This window comes from Musa acuminata, chromosome BXJ2-5, assembly GCF_036884655.1.
Source record: "Musa acuminata AAA Group cultivar baxijiao chromosome BXJ2-5, Cavendish_Baxijiao_AAA, whole genome shotgun sequence".
NCBI lineage: Eukaryota > Viridiplantae > Streptophyta > Magnoliopsida > Zingiberales > Musaceae > Musa > Musa acuminata.
Genome location: NC_088342.1, coordinates 28,983,115 through 28,993,047, shown reverse-complemented (window position 1 = coordinate 28,993,047; position 9,933 = coordinate 28,983,115).

Here is a 9,933-nt window from a genome sequence, read left to right as displayed (position 1 = left end):
AACAGTTGCACAACAAAGGGTAAAATGGTCCATTATAGACCGAAAATCTCTCACACGTGTCCACATGACACAACATTTATTTACAAGCCTAAAGCGGCTACCAACCTAACTAAAATGGGACTATTAAGCTTTCGGCCGTCCCTCTACATGCTGTACAAAGCATGAACATACCAAAAGACACGGACATACATAAGCATTACATCAAACATCTTGTTTAGAAGTTTGTCCGTGACAAACTGGTCCCTTTGAGGAATCACATCCAGTAGAACAAGCACCTCCCTCATCTATCGACAACATAAAGACTCGGATGGATCGTTTTGAACAACGACAAGATCGACTTGAACAATGCCAAGATCAAATCTTAATTAAGTTGCAGCAAGTTCATTAACAGTTTAAAACTTTGTTTAGACATTTGAACTTTCCACCACTTGAATAAGCTGTGTATGTATTTGAGGAGAAGTGGATATAATTTCTCTTTGTTATGTTGTAATCATATGTTGTTTACCTTAATGTTGCAAACTTAAAATGCTACTTACTTTGATAATCATAATGTTATGCTTTGATGCCTAAAATGCTACTTACTTTCATAGTAAAATTCTGCACTAACTACTTTGATGGTTAAATTCTAAGCTTACTTTAATGAATATATCACTCTAAGAATTAGACTTGATATATCTTTTGAATGAATAAATTCCTTGATATATTTAACTGTTGGTATCTATGACTTGATGTATTATGATCATTTGCGGAGTTAGGAATATTAATTTGTCCGAATGCATGAGTTGTTAAATTTTTTTTTCGAACTATCTTCTTGAATGGAGCTTTCATGAGTTTATGCCATATCAAGTTCACTTCATACCCTTGCTCCATCACTTAATGATGTTTGATACACTCAATCACTTCATGGATTTCATTGACAAATGTATCTCTCGGATTTATCTCTTGTGAATTTTTATTGAGAAATGGATTTGATATGATGCTCCTCTCATTATGAAGGTTTATTCATGGAATTTCTTTTATCCTTCATATAATGATTCTTTCACATGAATTCTTTCTTAACGAAGGAAGAACTTTTATGAATTTTTTTTAGTATGAGATGAACACTTGCAAGAGTGAGGATTTGATTTCACATGAATATCTTGATCCTTGTGAAAATCGAAGCATAATTTAATGAAACTCTTTTATCATTTTTGACTTGATTCAAATCATTTCACAAAGTTGGTTCTCAATGGATTTTCCTCTTTACTCTCCTTCATGCGAAGTTTTGATAAAAAATAAAAAGGGAGAAGTTGATGGAAGCTATCTCTTTAATATTTATAACTTTTAATGTGAGAAATTTTGAATGATACCATGTCATGAATGCTTGAAATATGATTGGTATATAAATTAAAATATGGCATGAATTTTTATCAAACTTGCATTGTTGAATTGTTCTCCTTTTTGTTGATGACAAAGGGGGAGAAATAATACCAAAATGTGGTAAATTGATGACAAATGTATGTAATGTATTTCATCGTAGATACTTGAAATGTTTGCTTCATAAATTTCTTTCATAAGATATCTAGAGCTTAACTTGCTATTTTTACAAATTGATATCTTACCATAGAATGATGAATTGCTATCTTTGTCATCTTTCATATTTGAAATATCATACTTGAAAATTGATGTCATGCCTTGACATCATTTTGAGAATGTTAGATCATGATAGGAATCATGAAGTGTGTATTGATAAGTTTAAATGAACTTAACTTATTAATTTGTTTCTTGAATTCAAGAATGTCTTTTCTCAAGTATGGTATATAGATAGGGGGAGTTAAGGTTAACTCCGTCATCAATTGATTGTCATCATAAAAAGGGGGAGATTATTGAATCTCAAATTTTAATGATGAAGTCAATTGTAATTTGTTTGATCTAATCTATATGTTGAGAAAAGTGTGCAAGATTAACTACTATAGCAGTAAGACATAAAGCAGGTGTTGTGTCGGAGTCAAGATCGAGATCACATTGGGAGTTCGAGAGTTCGTCGAAAGTCCAAACATTCGTCGGAAGTTCTGTCGGAACCAACCGAGAAGCCTAGGAGCTTGCCATAGAAGCTCATCGGAACTTGCCAAGAAGATCATCATGAAGTCCAGGAGCTTGCCGGGAGTCCACCGGAGTATTACCGAGAGTTCATCGGATGTTCGCCGGAAGTACGCTGGAAGCTCGTTGGAAGAGTAATTGACACACCAGAACAAGAAGAGCTATGATCATATCTTAATTATCATAATTAAAGTATAAATTAAGTTAAGATTGGGAGGTAATCCCATTAACTTAATTAGGGGCCAACTAGGGCCTTAACAAGGTTGATTTGGGCCGGATTGAATAGCCCAATCAGCCCCTGAAAACATGGCCGACGGTGGCACGGCTTAGAAGACCCAGTCTCCCAGGTGGTCTAGACGGTGGTACCACCGGCAGTTATTGCTGCCAGCAGTGGTACCACCCCTATCAGGCGGTGGTACCGCCAGAGCTCGGTCTCCGAGCTCTGTCAAGCGGTGGTACCGCCTAGACTAAGCGGTAGTATCTCCCAATGTCAGGTGTCAAGCAGTGGTACCACCCAATAATGGCGGTGGTACCGCCAGGACCCCGAAAATCCGAGATTAGAAACTTTTTGGCTCAATTTTTGAAGTCATTAGGGCCTATAAAAACTTCACCCTTTTCTGCATGAAAGGGCACGAAACCTATTGGCATAATCTTGAGTTCTTGAGTCTTAAAGTATTGTAAAAGTTAGAGATCTCCTCCTTCATCTCTTAGCCTTGTAACCATCCAAGAAAGAGGAGTGAGACTTATAAGGGTTCATCTTCTAAACTCGGGAAAAGAAGAAAGTGCTGTAAAGAGGTGTTCGGTCTTCACCTATTAAAGGAAGGCCTTTAGCAGATGCCGGAAACCTCGTCGGAGGAGGAATCCGAAAGTGAATGTAGGTCACGTTGACCGAACCACTCTAAATTATGGTTTGCTTTTCATTAGTGCAATTTACTTTAACTGCAATTTATTTTATAGCAAACTGCTTCTCCTCCTCATCTTGCTTACGCTCTCATACGTTTCAAGTTGCTATCCTTCCTATTCAGTTCTCATCGAACGTATGAAATATTTTATACAAAAATCAAAGAATTTTTCGCTATACTAATTCACCCCCCTCTTAGTACCGCTCTTGATCCTAACACTTTCCTATCTTAATCTTAATTCTTCCTGAACATATATACTAGTTAATTTATTCAAGTCTCACTTATCCTTATTTATATTATAGTGAATCTTGAATAAGCAAAATTGATGAGAAAGAGAATTAAGAATAAACTGCACGAGGAAAGACACATCAACATTCATAACCTAATGTTTTAAGTTTTGCAGCTTTGTCAGCCATGTTGATGATGTGATTCTGAATCCCTCGAGTGTCATCATACCGAACTGTAATTAGTTCTTTTATTAATGTACTAGTCAATGACTTATCAATAGATTTAAATCTATATTCAATAGTCCTTAAATATTCTCATGCGCTAGTTATAGTTAATAATAAAGTCTTTATATTATTTGCAATTGTCATTTTTATAAATATTAAACTAAGTCTATTAAATCTTTCTCAAGCATTCATTTTATTAATCTATTCTATAGTACTTTCATCAATCAAGTCTATGGGCCTTTTATCGTGTAATCCTATGTCAAGATCTTGTAAATTACACATGCTATAACTATTCTAAATAATTTGATCTAGAGAGTGTAGGGACATTGGAAGCATGAAAATGTATAGAAGGAAGTACTATTATAACATATAAAATAACATTAATGCTTTAAGTTTCTAAGATACGATGAACTATTGATTTTTTCATATTTCACCTTTGGGTGAAATATTAACATATATAGTGTTCACTCAAGATTATCTATAGAGGACTGATACCATCCTTATGGAATAGTATTATTACATTTGAGTATACAACCATAAACTACAAGAAAATCTAAAATAGTATGATCATACCCCATCACATAATTATTTAAAGTAGATTCTCCTTTGAGATTATATAAATCTCTTAATGATGTATGTCATTATGAATATTATTTCCTTGATGTTATTTAAGACTAATTCCTTAATGTCATTTTATAAATTATTGGTCTAGGTTAGTTTAGTGGCTGCAAGATCAATATAATAATATAAAATATAATTTAAAATATCATATAAATGATAAGACTTTATTATAATTTAAATCTCATAAGCCATCATCCATGTCACTTTGGCAACTACGAGTCAAATAAAACATAGGGAGATAAGTTATAAATAATATTTATCAAAATTTTTCATTCTAATTTATGTTAAAATAGTTTAATAATAAAATAATAACTATAATAATTATTAAACTTTAATCAGTAAAAAAATTACTCATATGATAATTATAATCATGATGAAATATAAATCATGCCTTTATGTGAAAGATAAAATATTATTTCATAACTACAAACATATACATGTGAATAACTAAATAAATATCCAAAAATAATAATTAGATTTTATTTACCATATGTAAAATATAATCAATAAGTCATACGAGAAAACTATAAAAGAATATCATAATTTATTTTTTTTATTTTCACATAAAATCTTAAATTAAATAAATCAATTTTATTTGATTGGGTAAACCCATAATTGGGCTAAACATTAGCCTAATTAAGCAAGTCAAAAAATAAAAATTGATCAAAATTTTAATTTTTCCCACACATTTGATCAAAACTAAATCTAATCAAATAATCAAAATATAATAATGATTATATTTAATTATAATTAAAATAAATCATGTTGATCAATTTTATAATTGAGGATATAAATTAAAATTTCTCATTTGCATAAGGATAAAACTATAATTTTGCTAAAGGATGTAAGGTGAAATTATGACATTTATAAAGGGCAAAACTATAGAAAAAGTTAAAATGAAATTAATACAAGTCATAAGGTAATAACTATAATTTGATTAAAGAAACTCTAATCTCAAAAAAAGGTTAAAATGTAATATGCCTTTACCCACGTATTGGCATTGCTTGGACACGACCTCTGCCCATGCGGTGTCATCGCTATGCGGTCATCGCATGTGTGCATTGTCTCCTATGTGGCTGTCGTTTGCACACTACTTGTGCGACCAACCTAGCGCTCAGCCCGAGCCATCGTCACCGTGGTCTAGTGAAGCGTGGTCAATCGTAGCGCACGACTCACCTCCTTGTGGCCGCCAGCGACCAATGTTGTTGTTGCAGTACGCATGTTGCCCTATGTAACCGTCTACCATAATCAGTGCAGTTGTAGTGCTGCACAGCCACCATCATCGCTATACGATCATTGAAGATTACGATACAAAAAGCAAATCTAATATCACTCGTAAACGAGAAGACGGACTGGAAAGAAATTTAGATCGATAAAATATACGAATTATTAAAACACCATAAACAAAAATAACATATCTAAGGTATTTAATCTCAAGAATCTAGGCTCAAAAACTTTTATGTTATGCTATATGTAATATGAAAAAACTTTTATGTTATGACTAAAATCAAATAACAATAAATCAAATTTACGACATGTACCTTTCAATGTAATTTGGAAAGAACTTTATGAGATCTAAAAGGGCACCATCTTCAGATTCGAAAACCTCTATCGATATGCAAGGAGAAGTAGACTCTCCTTTTTCTCGTTTTTTATCTTTTTACAAAATCACTTTGATTGATGGATTAGGGAATGAGATAAGGAGGGTGAGAGAGGAATCATAATCTCTCAATAATTAGGATAAGTAATTAAAAGAATTCCTCTCGTCAATGGCATATGTTAAGGAATACTACCTTAATATAAACTTTCATTTTATTGATTATAACTTTCATGAAAATTCAATTAATATATATATATTATTAATTAAATAAAATCATATAATCTAACGGTAACCCCTCATGATCTATTTTATATATATATATATATATATATATATATATATATATATATTATTAATTAAATAAAATCATATAATCTAACAGTAATCCCTCATGATCTATTAATATATATATATATATATATATATATATATATATATATATATACATATATATTAGTAATAGAATCTTGCTAGCTTAGGCTCATGATCTTGAAGGAATTTGGTCATTCTTTTCCTATTGTAGATCCATTTTATCATCGAGGATTGCTTCAAATCGAAATGAAATGAATCGTATAAAGGTAATGAAAATGACTGTTGAGAATCTCCTCAGATCGTACTCTACGACTCTTTTAACACCTAATTCACTTACCTCCTTATAAAAAAAAGACTTCTAACACCAAAAAAAAAAAAAACCTTCACCCCAATGAGAGAAATGCATACAAAGAAAATAGTAAAAGGATATTATTCAAAAATTCATCTCTTCCATTATAAATTCATTTGGCTTTATGCATATCTATATGGATGAACGATCTATATCCAGTGGGAAACCCATCAATATAAATAAATACTCTTATTTTCTTCCAAAGAAAATATAAATAATCCTTCAATTTATGTGGGCCTCCAGGTGGCTAATGGATCTGTGTGATCCGACCCGATCCAATAGGACAGTATCACCAATGTTACAGCAGCCCAGGCTAACCCAACGCATGACCAGCTCAAAATCAACCTTTGTCTCTTCCGGGTGTCATCTTTTCCTCGGCAGGATGCACTTTTGGGTTGATACCGGAGTCATTCAATTAGCTCCATCTGCGCTTGTTTTCTTGTGATAAGCTCCCCAACGTTTCCTTGTTTAAATGACAGCAACCAAATGTTCTGTGTCGTCAGCATGGTCGGAAACGGGAACCCATAGCATCACGTGAAACCCGTGACCATGGCGTGTCTACCACACTCGTAGCCCCACCCAGTCCACGACTAACACGTGAGACATCATCCGTTTATATATATATATATATATATATATATATATATATATATATATATATATAAGATAATTTTCATCAAAACATTCTTGCTTTTGGGTTTTTTCCAAATGATACCCTTCATTTTTTTAGATTTTTTTATTTGATAATTTTAGTTTTCTTTAATACCCTAAGTATTCCTCGTTGTTATATCTTTTTCTTCATTTGTCGTGATAATAACATTCTTGATTGCCACCCTCTCCTTGGACATCATTATATGTCTCTCAATATTTATTGTCTATACGGCTCTCATATCGATGTATTCTTCATCCTTTATCATTTTTATTCAAAATCCAGTCTTTTACTTCGTCGTTATTTTGTACGGCTCTCTTATCAATGTACTCTTCATCCTTTATTATTTCTATCCAAAATCTATAGTCTTTTACTTCGTCGCTATTCAATCCCATCACATGTATCCTATTGTGATCGTTTCCTTTTTCTTCCTCTCATTGGATCTTATCATTGCTCACGATATGTCACCATTTAGAAAGATATTTATTTAGAAAAATCAAAAAATAAAAAGATATTTATTTAGAAAAAATTGCTCTATCATCATTTTTTTTGTTTTGGAGGAGGAGTTGCAAATGGATATTGAAGTCAAACTATTTTGCTGGATAATATAATGCTACATTCAAATGATGAAATTACAGTAAATTTAAAGGAAAAAAAGAGAAAAACACACATTCAAAATTTAAGAAATTATTGCTAAAATAATCAAAACAAAACGTAAACGATCATTTGGCGTTATTTTGTAGCATTTTAATTAGCTCAAATCATGATGGATAAAAAGAGACTGAATAAAATAATTGAGATTATGGGTTTTGGCAAGCGAAGTAAAGGAGCGGCGGCTGCAAACAACCTTCCCAACTGGGAATCTTACTTTTGAGTGCCGCAATTTGGCCTTTTCGATTACGTACGTGACAATGGATCATTCACTGTTCCGACACGTGCGAACCACTACTATGTTTCGTGTACTTTTACTTTCCTCGAACAATGCTTCTCATGATTCACACTTTTGATGATGATGATGGACTCGAATTTTCTTTTTTTTTAAATAACGAAAACAATACTAAATTCACAATCTTACGATAAATTATCAAAAAATTTTACTGATTAAATTAATTTATACCTTCACCGACAGCATTCATGCACAACATATTGGATGGCGAAGTATGAGCTAGTGCTAGAGAGCTTAATGAACATATTTGGGATCTCTATATAGGTGATTTATTTAATTATCAATATTTCGTGGATAGATATTCTATAATTGATACTTTTACCAAAACATATATGTTCTATGAAGTAAAAAATCATCATGCGTTGACGTCATATCTTAATTTTATAATTTTTGATTAGATTGATGATGATGATGATGATGTGATCCTTGAATATGTAATTTTTTTATTATATCATTAGAATGAAATTTTAAAATGACTAATTGAATTCATTATTCATTATAATAGGATACAAAGTTATTTACAATGTTAAATTTTTAAAGTTTATAAATTACATATTTACAATTAAGAATACACACACACACACACACAATTAAAAAAAAACCCATGAACTATATATTTAAAGGTATGATGAATGTCATTAAAAATTTTAATTGTGGCTTGCTAAAGATTAACCATAATGATAGACATGCTTTAGAAAGGCAAATATGAAAATAATTTATGTGCATGAATACATGCAATTTGCCTCTATGGCCCACCGTCAACTATAATCGTAGGTTCCGGAATGGTCCCGGGAGGCATTCCCTGTTCCCTGGCTCCTCCGAGACAGGCGACCCTGCGGCCGTGGCCGGTTACGCCGACCACGAACCAGCGCCGTCTCTTCCTAAATCCCCGCACGCGTTGCCAACTTCCAACTGTTCCTCCCTCCGTCTTATATGTCTTTTATATGTACTTCCAAATGTTCAGATACGACAGATATGATATGATAGCATGTGATCCATGCAAATTGAACCTTTTATCCATACATGGCGAAGATTTTGTGATAGAAATAGCGACCAGAGAGAGATGTGAATTACACACATTCCCTCCTTGTGGAAGCCAAGTTGTCAAGAAACGCCCCTCATCGACGACCAGACTGCGATGGACATCTCGAGAAAGATGTAGGAAACGAGATTTGGACAGGGAAAATTATGTAGCTGATTCGTGTCGTTCTCTTGTCATTCTTCTTCTTCTTCTTCTTCCTCTTCTTCCGGCATGATCCCTCGGTGCCACACCCACACACCCATCAAATCCACGCCAGCGTTTTCCTTCTCCCTTGGAAGACTTTGCTGCAGCCACGAGTAGCAGCAGCAAATGAACAAAACGTTAGCACAGTCAAGTCCGAGCGGCAAATGTCACCACAAGAGTGGCAACGGAGTTTTCCACCTGTACCTCTCAATCACACCCGAGAAGACAAACTAAGATTGTTCTCTCTCACAATATAGTGTCTGCAAACAAGAGTGCATTTGTGAAAACCCACACTCGATTCTTTGCGGGTTAATTGGACTTGATATGTGAACAAATCTCCATCTTCGAGCATCGACCAAAAGGAAGAATTTGAACTGTTTCGCAATAAAACGCACCTTCCTTGGTCATCTTTATCCACAGACTCAAATCCGTTGACAAAACTATGGGAATCCTCTAGATTTTCCATATGATCGTTCCCTCATCTCTCTTTTCTACAAGTCCTTGCACCATGGGTCCTCCTGTTGTAGGCCATGTGACGAGATTAACCATTCTTCAACTCAGCTATTAGAATGACGGCGACTCAACGATGCTCGATGAGAATTCATACTCAATTATCTCCGACCAAAGAAGGCAGTAAAGAGTGGCTTCAACGTTGGAAACAAAGATTTCTTGTATTAAGGTTGACCAGACTTATATGTTTGAATCGAGCATGGGACATGTTTTGTTCAGTTGACTACCAGCGTTCAAAGAAACCGAGTTATTTCAGATGTCAGCTGGTGAGAGTGAGCAACGGGAACA